The sequence below is a fragment of the Lonchura striata genome, chromosome 26 (assembly GCF_050655825.1).
Source record: "Lonchura striata isolate lonStrDom1 chromosome 26, ASM5065582v1, whole genome shotgun sequence".
Classification (NCBI taxonomy): Eukaryota; Metazoa; Chordata; class Aves; order Passeriformes; family Estrildidae; genus Lonchura; species Lonchura striata.
This window is the reverse complement of record NC_140728.1, coordinates 5280494-5293751: the sequence shown is the minus strand read 5'-3', so window position 1 is coordinate 5293751 and position 13258 is coordinate 5280494. Positions and strand designations below refer to the sequence as shown.

General features: G+C 56.6%; 1 protein-coding gene across 4 annotated transcripts in view; it reads left to right on the top strand.

Annotated features, from left to right (window-relative positions):
- SOX13 (SRY-box transcription factor 13) overlaps nt 1–13258 on the top strand; it is a 48180-nt gene that overhangs the window by 2558 nt on the left and 32364 nt on the right. The window contains exon 1 of one of the 4 annotated variants that reach the window (XM_085561310.1): nt 6657–7569. The exons of 1 other annotated variant lie outside the window; for it this stretch is intronic. The gene's annotated coding sequence lies outside the window, so the exon portion shown is untranslated. Of the gene's footprint in view, nt 1–6656; nt 7570–13258 lie in introns of those variants that run through there. 2 more of the 4 variants (XM_085561309.1, XM_085561307.1) reach the window with 2 other exon arrangements.

Genomic DNA, 13258 nt, shown 5'->3' with positions numbered 1-13258 from the left:
ACACCAACCCCTCCAAAACCCGGAGGACGTCACCGGGTTACCGAAAACCAGCGGGGGCAGGAAGAAATCGGGGTGTCGAGAAGCCGGGGCCGCCCCTATCGGGGGCCGATCTCCTGTTCGAGCAGCTGGGCTCGGCTCCGACTTGAAACAGCGGCGCGTTCTGATATCGATCACCTTATCTGGGGGCGCATCCTGTTGCTATTTTGGCTGTTTCCTCCCCTCCAGCGCCAGCTGCTCGAAACCTGCGGCACGGGGAGGGTGGGGGGGAGGTTTGGGGCGCCCTAAAAAAGGACCCTGGGCTCGGTTTGGGGGTGATGCCACACCTCAGCTGTGCCACCATCCCCTTCGCTGCCCGCTGCGAGCAGAAGTTGAGGGCACGAGGGTTGGCAGGGGGGGGATTTGGGGCGCTGAAATCAAAGCGGAGCGGCCTCGCTCGGAGCGGTTCTGGCGGGGGGGAAACGGCTCCCGAATCCCGGTATCTGATCTTGCGGCGGGCTCCGCGCACGTGTCCCGGGCCGGGCCGAGCCTCGGGGACCGTTGTGACATTAAAATCCTCGTCCCCTCCGTGGCACCGCCGCGGCAGCAGCCCCGTGTGCTGCCCCGGCTCGTCCATCCGAATCCCGACGGAATTCCCGCATCCAAAGGCTTGCCCGGCCCTGCTGGGTGGTGGGAACAGGGAAAAATCGCCACCGCCAGGGCATTTAACCCTTTCCATCCTCGCCTGGCATCGCCTCTGAGCCTGGGCTGGTTCCGCCGCGCCAGGGAGTCCCAAAGTGGCACTGAACACCCCTCAAGTGACGATTTTTTGGGGAGAGACATGAACGCGCTCCTTGCTCCCAGCACCCTTTTACCCCCTCCTGTTTCTTATCCTCCCTGTCGGGAATTTCTCGCGGTTCTCCCCAAAACTCAAGCCCGGCTCTTCCCGCTGGAATTTTTGGCGGAGTCGGGAGCTCTTGGCTGCAATTAGCTGGTATTTAAATCCTCGCTAACCCTTAACACCCTAATGACAGCCCTAATGACGCTCCGCGCATCCCGCAGCTAAAGATTACACTCGCTAATTAATTAAACCCCGACCCCCCCCTCGGCTCTCCCGCTTCCCTCAGCGGCCGGGAGAAGAAATCGCCGAGAGTCTCTTCAGAAAAAGGACATAAAGGCAGGGAAATGCAGGCACCAAAACAAGACAAATGGGGATTTGGAGACAATCCGGGCCGCGTCCATGTGACCCGAGGAGTGGACGAGGCAGGAGAAAGGAGAAAAATGCCAAGAGCGGAGCGGCCAGGAGAGAAAAAAACAACAACAACAAAATAGCCCAAATAAAATCCCCCAAAAAACCAAAGAGCCGGCTTAAAAAAAAAAAAAAAGGACCAAGAACAAAAAAACAAACCAAAAAACCGGGGAAAGAAAAGCACCAAGATGAAGGGAGTGACAAAGCATCAAAGGGAAGAGAAACCAAAGGCGTCGGAACAAAGGACGAGCTGGAACAAAGCCCCAAAGAGGGGGGAACAAAAGCATTAAATAGAAAACAAAGGCTTGGGGACAAGAAAAGCCCCTCGGTGGGGCTGGGTGGCAGCGGGACCCCGGCGGGGCCGGGCTGGCCGAGGGTGACAGCGCTGCGACAGCTTCGGTGTCGCCTTTGAAGGGGCAGCGCCGGGCTCGGGGCCCGGGGGAGGTCGGGGCGCAGCTCGGCCCCGCTGCCCCTGTGTGGTCCGGCTGTCCCTCTGTCCCTGCCGCTGTCCCTCTGTCCCTCCCAGCCCAGCCTCTCCCCCTGGGCACGGCCGGGACGCGGTGGGGACAGTGCCAGGCTGGCTGTGTCACCTCCCCCCGCGGTGGCATTGCCCGCCGTGCCAGGGACAGGGACACAGGGGGACGATCCGGATCGCCCGGGTGGGAATGGAGCCCCAGAGGGGCCCCGGGGTGGCCCCGGCAGGGCTGGCACCAAGCGTGTCACACGTGGGGACACACGGTGGGCACCTCCAGCAGTGGGGTGAGCCTGGAGTCCGGCCCAGATTGGGATGCTGGAAGGTGGAAGGTAGATTTTGGGTGCTGAAAGATGGATTTTGGGGTGCTGGAGGATGGGATTCGGGTGCTGGAAGGTGAATTTAGGGTGCTGGAAGGTGGAAATGGGGTGCTGGAAGGTGAATTTAGGGTGCTGGAAGGTGGATTTAGGGTGCTGGAAGGTGGAATTGAGGTGCTAGAAGGTGGAATTGGGGTGCTGGGAGGTGAATTTAGGCTGCTGGAAGGTGGATTTGAGGTGCTAGAAGGTGGAATTGGGGTGCTGGGAGGTGGATTTAGGGTGCTGGAAGGTGGATTTAGGGTGTTGGAAGATAGATTTGAGGTGATGGAAGGTGGAAGCTAGATTTCAGGTGCTGAAAGATGGATTTTGGGGTGCTGGAAAGTGAGATTGGGGTGCTTGAAGGTGAATTTAGGGTGCTGGAAGGTGGAAATGGGGTGCTGGAAAGTGGATTTAGGGTGCTGGAAGGTGGAAGGTGACTTTGGGGTGCTGGAAGGTGGATTTAGGGTGCTGGAAGGTGAATTTAGGGTGCTGAAAAGTGTAAATGGGGTGCTGGAAGGTGGAAGCTAGATTTTGGGTGCTGAAAGATGGATTTTGGGGTGCTGGAAGGTGGAAATGGGGTGCTGGAAGGTGGATTTGGGCCAGTGCCACCATGCCAGCTGGTGGCACGTGGGGGTGGTGGCAGTGCCCCCGTGGGCAGTGGCAGAGCCTTCACTGCATCATCCCGGGATTTTCACAGGTGGGACACGAGGCAGGACCACGGGGATGGAAAAAGGGACACGGGGATGGAAAAAGGGACACGGGGATGGAAAAAGGGACCCAGGGATGGAAAAAGGGACATGGGGATGGAAAAAGGGACACGGGGATGGATGAAGGGACACGGGGATGGAAAAAGGGACACGGGGATGGATGAAGGGACACGGGGATGGCTCAGGGACACGGGGATGGAAAAAGGGACATGGGGATGGAAAAAGGGACACGGGGATGGATGAAGGGACACGGGGATGGCTCAGGGACACGGGGATGGAAAAAGGGACATGGGGATGGAAAAAGGGACACGGGGATGGAAAAAGGGACACGGGGATGGATGAAGGGACACGGGGATGGAAAAAGGGACACGGGGATGGAAAAAGGGACACAGGGATGGATGAAGGGACACGGGGATGGCTCAGGGACACGGGGATGGAAAAAGGGACCCAGGGATGGAAAAAGGGACACGGGGATGGAAAAAGGGACACGGGGATGGAAAAAGGGACACGGGGATGGAAAAAGGGACCCGGGGATGGATGAAGGGACATGGGGATGGATGAAGGGACCCGGGGATGGATGAAGGGACACGGGGATGGATGAAGGGGCGCGGGGATGGATGAAGGGACCTGGGGATGGCTGTGGGGACACGGGGATGGAAAAAGGGACATGGGGATGGATGAAGGGACACAGGGATAGATGAAGGGGCACGGGGATGGATGAAGGGACCTGGGGATGGCTGTGGGGACACGGGGATGGCTGTGGGGACCCTGTGGGGTGCCACGGTGCCGTTCCCAGGCTGGTGAGGAGCTCAGCTGTGCCCGTTCCCCAACAAAGGCTCCGTTTCTGTGGAGGAAGCTGGGCTGGGTTTTGCTGTCCCAGCTTTGCTGTCCCGGTTCTGTCCCTGCTCTATCCCGGTTCTGTCCCGGTTTTGCTGTCCCGGCTCTGTCCCTGCTCTATCCCAGCTCTGTCCCTGCTCTGTCCCTGCTTTATCCCAGCTCTGTCCCTGCTCTGTCCCGGTTTTGCTGTCCCGACTCTATCCCGGTTCTATTCCGGCTCTGTCCCGGTTTTGCTGTCCCAGTTGTGTCCCAGTTCTGTCCCTTCCCGGAGCCCTTCCATGAGCCATCCCCGCGGGCCGGGCACTCGGGCCAGCCCCAGACCCGACCCCGCTGGCCCCGGGCCGGGCCGGGCCGGGCCGGGCTGGGCAAAGGAAGGCGGCTCCGGCCGAGCCTTTCCCCGGCGTTTCCCTGAGCGGCTGCGCCGGGCCCGCGGCTCCACGGCCCCCCAACATTGTCCCCAGCCCCCCAGCATTGTCCCCTGGCCCCCTCACCATTGTCCCCCCCCACCATTGTCCCCCCCCACCGTTGTCCCCTGGCCAGTGGGTCCTGGGAGTGTCCAGGAAGTCCTGGAGATGTCCAACAGGTCTTGGGGGTGTCCAGTAGTTTCTGGGCTGTTCAGCAGGTCCTGGGGTGTTCAGCAAGTCCTGGGAATGTCCAGGAGATCCTGGGAGCATCCAGACAGTCATGGAGATGTCCAGGAGGTCCTGGGGATTGTCCAGCAGGTCCTAAGGAGGCCCAGGAGGTCCTCAGGAGGTCCCGGGAGTGCCCAGTGGGTCCTGGGGGTGCCCAGGAGGTCCTGAGGAGGTCCCAGTGTATCCCCACTTTTGGAATTGTGTCCCCACTTTTGGAATTGTGTCCCCAGTGTGGTAATTGTGTCCCCACTTTTGGAATTGTGTCCCCACTTTTGGAATTGTGTCCCCAGTGTGGTAATTGTGTCCCTACTTTTGGAATTGTGTCCCCAGTGTGGGAATTGTGTCCCCAGTGTGGGAATTGTGTCCCCACTTTGGGAACTGTGTCCCCACTTTGGGAACTGTGTCCCCAGTTTGGGAATTGTGTCCCCGTCCAGTCTGGGGGGTTTTTGGGGTCTGTGGGGTTTCTAGGGGTTTGGTGTCTTTGGGATCTTTAGGGTCTCTGGGGTTTAGAGTTTTAGGGTCTGCAGGGTTTTTAGGGTTTGGTGTCTGCAGGGTTTTTAGGGTTTGGTGTCTGTGGGGTTTTTAGGGTTTGGTGTCTGCAGGGTTTTTAGGGTTTGGTGTCTGCAGGGTTTTTAGGGTTTGGTGTCTGTGGGGTTTTTAGGGTTTGGTGTCTGTGGGGTTTTTAGGGTTTGGTGTCTGTGGGGTTTTTAGGGTTTGGTGTCTGCGGGGTTTTTAGGGTTTGGTGTCTGTGGGGTTTTTAGGGTTTGGTGTCTGCAGGGTTTTTAGGGTTTGGTGTCTGTGGGGTTTTTAGGGTTTGGTGTCTGCAGGGTTTTTAGGGTTTGGTGTCTGTGGGGTTTTTAGGATTTTGGGGTCTGTGGGGTTTTTAGGATTTGGTGTCTGTGGGGTTTTTAGGATTTTGGGGTCTGTGGGTGCAGCCCACCTCCCCTATTCCCTGAGCAATCCTCGGGGTGAAGGTGGGAAATGACCCCAGGTCTTTCTGCTCTTCCCCGTGGGATGGGGACAAGGAGAGGGCTGGGGGTGAGGTGTGGGATTCCCCAAATCCCCCCAGGAACCCCCAGCTCAGCTCTTGGGGTGGGCAAACCCCAAATCCCGGCAGCTCCGTCCTGCCCTTGGGTAAAAAAAACATAACCAAAAAAAACCCAAAAACAAAAAACCAAAAAAAAGAGAAAAAACAAGCAAACAAACAAACAAACAAACAAAAAAACCGCAAAAAACACACAAAAAAAACCCCAAACAAAACAAAAAAACCAAACAAAAACAAACAAACAAAAAACCACAAAAAAACCCCACGCAAAAAAAAACCCCAAAACCCAAAAACAAAACAAAACAAACAAACAAAAATAAGAAGCGAAAAAAAGAAACAAAAAAACCACCACCAAAAAAAATCACAGAAAGAAGAAAAGAAAAGAAAAGAAAAGAAAAGAAAAGAAAAGAAAAGAAAAGAAAAGAAAAGAAAAGAAAAGAAAAGAAAAGAAAAGAAAAGAAAAGAAAAGAAAAGAAAAGAAAAGAAAAGAAAAGAAAAGAAAAGAAAAGAAAAGAAAAGAAAAGAAAAGAAAAGAAAAGAAAAGAAAAGAAAAGAAGAAAAAGAAATTCCCAGGGAAGAAAATAACGGTGTGGGGGAGGAAGGAGCCCGGAGTCAATGGGAACTTTCCCGGCTGCTGAAACATAAACAGCCCTTCCGTGTTGACACAACATTTTAAAGGTTTCACGGCAGGAAAAAATAAAAAAAAGCTCCTTGTCAAGAGCGGCCGAGGCAGCCCCGCTGCCCTGCGAGGGGTTTTACCCCGGGGGAAGCGGCCGGTGGAATTCCCGGGAGCTGCGGGGGTGAGGCGCGGGGGGCGCCGGATTTGGGGTGCGGGGAGATCCTGAGGGGTCCCCGCTAGGAAAAACCTCGCGGGTGCAGCGGAGCTCCCGGTTTTCCATCCCCACATGGTGGGAATGGTGTCCGTGTGTCCGTCTGGCCGGTTGTCCTTTCCTCCGTGCCAGCCTTGCAAAAAGGGGGTGGGTGCAACAAATTAAAAAATAAAAAAAAAAAGGGTTTAGCAGCGCTGAATCCTTGAGTGTTTTCAAAGAATGATTCCACGGCTTCCCCTGAAATTATGACTTAATTATGAAATAAATCCGTTCCCTTTTGGCATTGGAAAAGGGGAAACCTTTCTGGGATTCCCACCAGGCAAAGGTCGCGCACGGAGATGTTTTTTGAAGGGGGGGGGTGGTTGCGATCAACAAAACCCTTTGGAAAAATCCCAAAGCGGAGAGTTTGGGAGGGGCTCCGAGGAAGGTGAGCTTCACCTCTGGGCTGTTCCCAGGATTGATTGGGGCCATCGGGAAGTTTCCACGCTGGCCACGAGCCCAGCTGGCACGCAGGGCGCCGGGAAGAATTCCCGAGGCGCTGCCGCGATGGGAGCGTTCCACTCGGGCTGAGACTCACAATGGGAGCGGGCTGGGCTCCAGGGGCAGCGCTGCCAGGGCTGCGGGCACCGCGCTGCCCCTTTGGTGCCCACCTGGCCTCGCCCAGCTGAGCTTCCCTCTTGCGCTGCCGCCTTTGCCCTCCCCGCCGCTCATCCCGACGATCCCCAGGGATTTTTGGAGTTGGATGCTCGGGGAATTTCCAGGGGAAAATTGAGGTGGGGGATGAAGCAGCGCCGTGATGCAAATCTTGGGGTGATGCAGGAAAACGGATTTTGGGGTCTGGCGCGTTGTGATTTTAGGAGCCCGACTCATCCCGCCGCCGGGAATGTGCGCTGGGCTCCCCAAAATCCAGGCAGGGCTCCACCCCCAGCGGGGAGCCAGGGGGGCTCTGGTGGGTCCCCTGGGTGCGGGGGGGGCTCAGGGTGTCCCCCCAGACCCCTCCGAGTGGCGCCCCAGCCTTTGGGGGGTCTCGGCCTCTCCGCGGAGCTCCGGGGCACAGCGTGGAGCTGTCGCACGTGGGTCCCCGGCGGGCAGGGGGCACCGAGGGGAGGGGACGGGGCTCGGGGCCGCCTCCTTCCCTCCTCCTCCTTCTCCTCCTCCTCCTCCTTCCCTCCTCCTCCTTCTCCTCCTCCTCCTCCTCCTCCTCGCTCCCTCTCTCCGCCCGGCGCCGGGGCAGCTCCCAGCGGAGGCGTTGGGGACATGGAGCGGACCTGAGGCGGTGGCGGAGCCCGCAGCGGCACCGGGGAGGGACCGACACCGGCACCGACACCGGGGAGGGACCGGCACCGGCGGCGGCGGCACCGGGGAGGGACCGACACCGACACCGGGGAGGGACCGACACCGGCACCGACACCGGGGAGGGACCGGCACCGGCGGCGGCGGCACCGGGGCTCAGCGCAGCGTAGCTGTGAGTGCGGCCGGGGGGCACCGAGACAGCCCCGGGGGCACCGACACGGACCGTGGGGCACAAACACAGCCCCGGGGGGCACAAGCACAGCCCCGGGGGGCACAAGCACAGCCCCGGGGTGCCGAGCACCCTGCGGGCTCGGGGAGCACCCTCGGGGGTCGCGGCTGAGGGAACCGATCGGGGGAACCCCCCCCCCCCCCGAGCCCCTGGGCTGGGGGAGGAGAAGGGGAAAGGGGAAAAAGGGGTGCGGGGTCCCAAAGTTTGGGGCCGCGAACTACGCTGCGAGCGCCACCGCCACAGCCCCGGGGAGCCCGGCAGGAGAGGGTTAATTCCAGAAGAGGGTTAATTCCAGCAGGAGAAGGGTTAATTCCAGTAGAAGAGGGTTAATCCCTGCAGGAGAAGGGTTAATCCCGGCAGGAGAAGGGTTAATTCCGGCTCCGGGGTCTGCGCGTCCCCCGGTGCGGGCACAGAGCGCGGTCCCCGCTGGGGGATTTGGGGACACGGGGACAGAGGGACAGGGAGACAGGAGGACACGGGGACAGGGGGACAGAGGGACATGGGGACAGGGGGACAGCGGGACAGGGAGACAGGAGGACACGGGGACAGGGGGACAGAGGGACATACAGACAGGGGGACAGCGGGACAGGGAGACAGGAGGACACGGGGACAGGGGGACATGGGGACACGGGCACATAGGGACAGAGGGACACGGGGACCCCCGGCGCGGTCCCCACGGTGTCGGGGACAGACGGACGCGCTGTGGTGGCCCGGACAGAGCCGCGTGTGTTTCGGGGGGCTTTGGGGGACACGGGCGGGTTGGGGTCACCGTCGTTGTCGCCACCTCTTGTCGCGTCCTTCATCCTCGAACCTCGTCCCCACGGGCCGGGTGACACCTGGTGCATCCCGCCGGTTGGGGACAGGCGACACCGATGGCTCCGGCCACCGCTGGCAGGAAAAACCCGGCCGGTGTCACCCGCGGGCGGCGAGAGGCACAAACACCGCCCCGCTGTCGCGACAGAGAGCGGCGACAGCGCCGAGCTCTGTCGCTTTGCTGGGACAAACTTTGTCACCGCCACGGCGACATCCCCGGAGCCGCCGCGGGGACCCCACAGCGGAGCCCCCCGCGCAGCGGGGATGCTCAAATTGGGGGAAATTTGGGGGTTTTTCCACCCCTGGGCAGCGGAAAATTCTCATTTCAGTGAGTTAAACCCGGCGAAGTTTCGCGGCCCTGCGCGGTTCTGAAGGGGAGGATTTAGGGCGAAAAAGGCGAAAAAAGCGAATTTTTTTGGCGCTTTCCACCTCTGAGGAACGATTTGCAGGGAGGAACGATGCTGCCCAGGGAAAATCGCGGTGCTGGAGGCTCGTGGAGCACCTCAGGCTTGGAAAACTCCCCCCAAAAAAACCGGGAGTGATGGATTTGAGGAGTGAAAAAAGGAGTTAATGGGTTTTTTTCCCGATAACCTCCATCCCTCCCCTCTGGAGCCGATAACTCCTGTTTGTAATTCCTGCAATTTCCTCTCTCCCTTCCATTCCGTTTGCTGCAGGATCCATTCCACTGACACCGATACAATACTTTTTTCTCTTTTTTTTTAAATTTTTTTTTATTATTATTTTTTACCTCTTTTCTTTTCAAAACCCAGCGATTTTCGGAGGCTTTTGTGCCGCTAAAAATTAAAAATAGCAGCTGGCCTTTGACAGCCACAGCCAGGCTCAGGCCAGATTTTTTGACCCATTTTCACCATCATCATCATCCTCACATTTCCGTCCCTCCCACCCCCAACTCTCCCCAGCAGAGCAAAAAAAAAAATCCCAATTTTTAATTCTTTATTTTTTAAAAAATCCCATTTTTTCCCCTCTTGGTAAAGCTCAGCTCCCCCGTTGCTTTTTTTACTTCCACCCCAACCCTCCCTTCTCCCTAAATTTGAGTTTTAGCCCAACTGGGAGATGTCCTGAGGGGAATTTCTGGACTTTTTGTCTCCCTGCCGAAATGTCCATTATTATTCCTGGGGGGAATCTGTGCTCGTAAAGTTGTTATGTGCTCCGGGGGTTTAAATTTCATTTATGGGTTGGTGTCCCTGGGAAGGGAGCATGGAAAAGCTGCTCCGGCACCGGGATTATTTTTAATTTTGGGGTCTGCTGGGCTCCCCAAAAAAGGGGGAGCACATTAAATTTTTCAGCGGGATTATTTTAAATTTTGGGGTTTTCTGGAGTGTCTAGGAATGAGAGCACATTGAAACCAAATTTTCAGTGGGATTGTTTTTAATTTTGGGGTTTTCTGGCACCTCTGGGAAGGGGAGAACATTGAAACCAAATTTTCAGTGGGATTTTTTAAATTTTGAGTTTTTTTCTGGGGTCCCTGGGAAGGGGAACATGTTAAAGATGCTTTTTCAGTGGGATTATTTTAAATTTTGGGGTTTTCTGGAGTGTCTACAAATGGGAGCACATTGAAACTAAATTTTCAGTGGGATAATTTTTAATTTTGGACTTTTCTGGGGTCCCTGGGAAGGGAAGCACAGTAAATGTGCTCTGGCACTGGGATTATTTTTAATTTTGGGGTTTCTGGGGTCCCTGGGAAGGGGAACATGTTCCTACTGCTCTTTCAGTGGGATTATATTTAATTTTGGGGTTTGCTGGGGTACCCAAAAAGGGGAGCACAGTAAATCTGCTGTTTCAGTGGGATTATTTTTATTTTTGAGGTTTTCTGGGGTCCCTGCGAAGGGGAGCACATTAAAACATATTTTTCAGTGGGATTATTTATAATTTTAGGGTTTTCTGGCACCCCTGGGAAGGGGATCATGTCCAAGCTGCTCTTTCAGCTGGGTTATTTTTGGGATTTGGGGATTTTGGGATTTTCCAGGCTCCCCTGAGCCCAGCTGTGCCCGGGGCTCCCAGGGCTGGGCCGCTGTGGGGTGACGGCGGCTCTGGGGTGCTCTGAGCCCCCCGGCTGAGGTTTTGGGGGTCCAAACCCCCAAAAAAGGGTGAGGGGTCCATCCCTGCTGGGGCTGGGGCTGGCTGGAGCGTGTGGGGACTGAGAATTCCCGGGATTTGGGGCACAGGGATTGGGAATTTCCTGGTGGGGATGTGGGACAGAGAGGGAATCCCTGGGGGATGGAGGTGGAGGGAATCTTTGGGGTACAGGGGATGGGAATTTTTGGGATGGAGGTGATGGGAATCTTTGGGATACAGGTGTCAGGAATCTTTGGGATGCAGGTGATGGGAATATTTGGAATGGAATTGATATGAATTTTTGGGATGGAGGTGATGGGAATCTTTGGGGTACAGGGGAAGGGAATCTTTGGGATGGAGGTGATGGGGATTTTTGGGATGGAGATGATGGGGATTTTTGGGATGGAGGTGGAGGGAATCTTTAGGATACGAGCGAAGGGAATGTTCAGGACGGAGGTGATGGGAATTTTTGGGGTACAAGGGAATGGAATCTCTGGGATGGAAGTGGAGGGAATTTTTGAGATAAAGGGGGAGGGAATCTTTAGGACACAGGTGACAGAAATGTTTGGGATACAGGGGAAAGGAATCTTTGGGGTACAGGTGATGGGAATCTTTGGAATGGAAGCGATGTGAATTTTTGGGATGGAGATGATGGGAATTTTAGGGTACAGGGGAAGGGAATCTTTGGGGTACAGGTGATGGGAATTTTTGGGATGCAGGTGACAGGAATCTTTGGGGTACAGATTATGAAAATCTTAAGGACACAGGTGACAGAAAACTTTGGGATGCAGGGGAAGGGAATCTTTGGGATGGTGGTGGAGGGAATCTTTGGGATGCAGGGGAAGGGAATCTTTGGGATGGTGATGGAGGGAATCTTTCAGATATAGGTGACAGGAATCTTTGGGATAGAAGTGATGGGAATCTTTGGGGTACCGAGGAATGGAATCTTTGGGCTGGAGGTGATGGGAATCTGTGGGATACAGGTGGAGGAAATTTTTGGGATACAGGTGGAGTAAATATTTGGGAGGCACTGGGATTATGTGGAAGGAATCTCTGGGATGCAGAAGGGAATCTTTGGGGCATAGGTGGGAATAGAGGGAATTGTTGGGATGCAGGTGATGGAAATCTCTGGGATGTACTGGGATGAAGGTGACAGGGATTTCTGGGATGAAGGTGACAGGAATCTCTGGGATGTGAGGGAATCTTTGGGATGAAGGTGTCAGGAATCTCTGGGATAAAGGTGACAGGAATCTCTGGGATGAAGGTGACAGGGATTTCTGGGATGAAGGTGACAGGGATCTCTGGGATGTGAGGGAATCTCTGGGATGAAGGTGTCAGGGATTTCTGGGATGAAGGTGACAGGTATTTCTGGGATGAAGGTGACAGGGATCTCTGGGATGTGAGGGAATCTCTGGGATGAAGGTGTCAGGAATCTCTGGGCTCTGGAAGCCGCTGCTGTCCCAACCCTCCGTGTGCTGAGCTCCAGGATCCCAACCCACAAAAACAACCCCGGACTTTCCGGGACATTTATTTTTGGCGTCACTTTTGGGGGTCCCTCAGAGCTGAGCCCGCGGGTTTGGGGGGGACAGGGGCTCTGTCACCCACTGCAAACATTCCCGAGCTCTGTGTCTGCACGTGGGATGGAAAAATCCCCAAAACATCTTCCCCAAAAAATCTTCCAAAACAGCTCTGACCACGCAGGGACCACCTTTAACACCCTCCGGGGCCGCGCCGCTCCTGCTGTCCCACCCCGGCCGTGCTGGGGAAACTCCCGCCGCTCATTTTCCTTCAAAATTCCCATTTTTTGGAGCAAACCCATCCCCTCCCGGCGGGGCAGCGCCTGCCCCGAGCCCGCGGGGCCCCGCTGCCCTCTTTTGTTCTCGGCTCCGGGGTGGGAAATTCCCGCTGCTCGCGGTCCCGGGGTTCTCAGGGATGAGGATGGAAAAGAGTTTTGGGGTGGTGGAGCCCCAAAACCCAGCACGGGCACGGCCTGAACCCCGTGAGGCCGGGGAAAAGAGGGGGGTGGGAGCTGGGGGGGCTCAGGGATGAGGATGGAGGAGTTTGGGGGGCTCTGGAAGAGCTGGGGGGGGGTTGAGGGGATTGTTGAGGATATGTGGGGGGCTCAGGAGGATCCGGGGGGCTCGTGAGGATCCGGGGGAGCTCAGGGATGATGATGAAGGAGCTCCGGGGCTCGGGAGGAGCCGAGCATTCCCTGGACAATCCCCGGGCTCGGAGCTGCCGCGCTCGGCGGGAGGCAGAGCCCGTGGGGCCAGGCTGGGCTGAACCAAACCGGGCTGAACCGAACCGAACCGGGCTGGGCCGAACCAAACCGGGCTGGGCCGAACCGGGCCGGGCTGAACTGAACCGAACCGGGGTCCTGGCAGCACCGCGGCCCCCCCGAGAGCCAGGGCTGGGGGTGGGTCTGCTGAGCTCCTTCCCGAATTTCATGGTTCGGGTTTGGGTTCGGGTTTGAGTTTAGGTTTGGGTTCGGGTTTGGGTCCAGGTTTGGGTTCGGGTTTGGGTCCAGGTTTGGGTTCGGGTTCGTGTTTCAGTTTGGGTTCAGATTCAGGTTTGGGTTCGTGTTGGTGTTTGGGTTCAGGTTCAGGTTTGGGTTCAGGTTTGTGTTCAGGTTTGGGTTCAGGTTTGGGGTTGGGTTCACATTTGGGTTCAGGTTCAGATTAGAGTTTGGATTTGGGTTTGAGTTCGTGTTCCTGTTCGGGTTCAGGTTTGGGTTCGAGTTTGG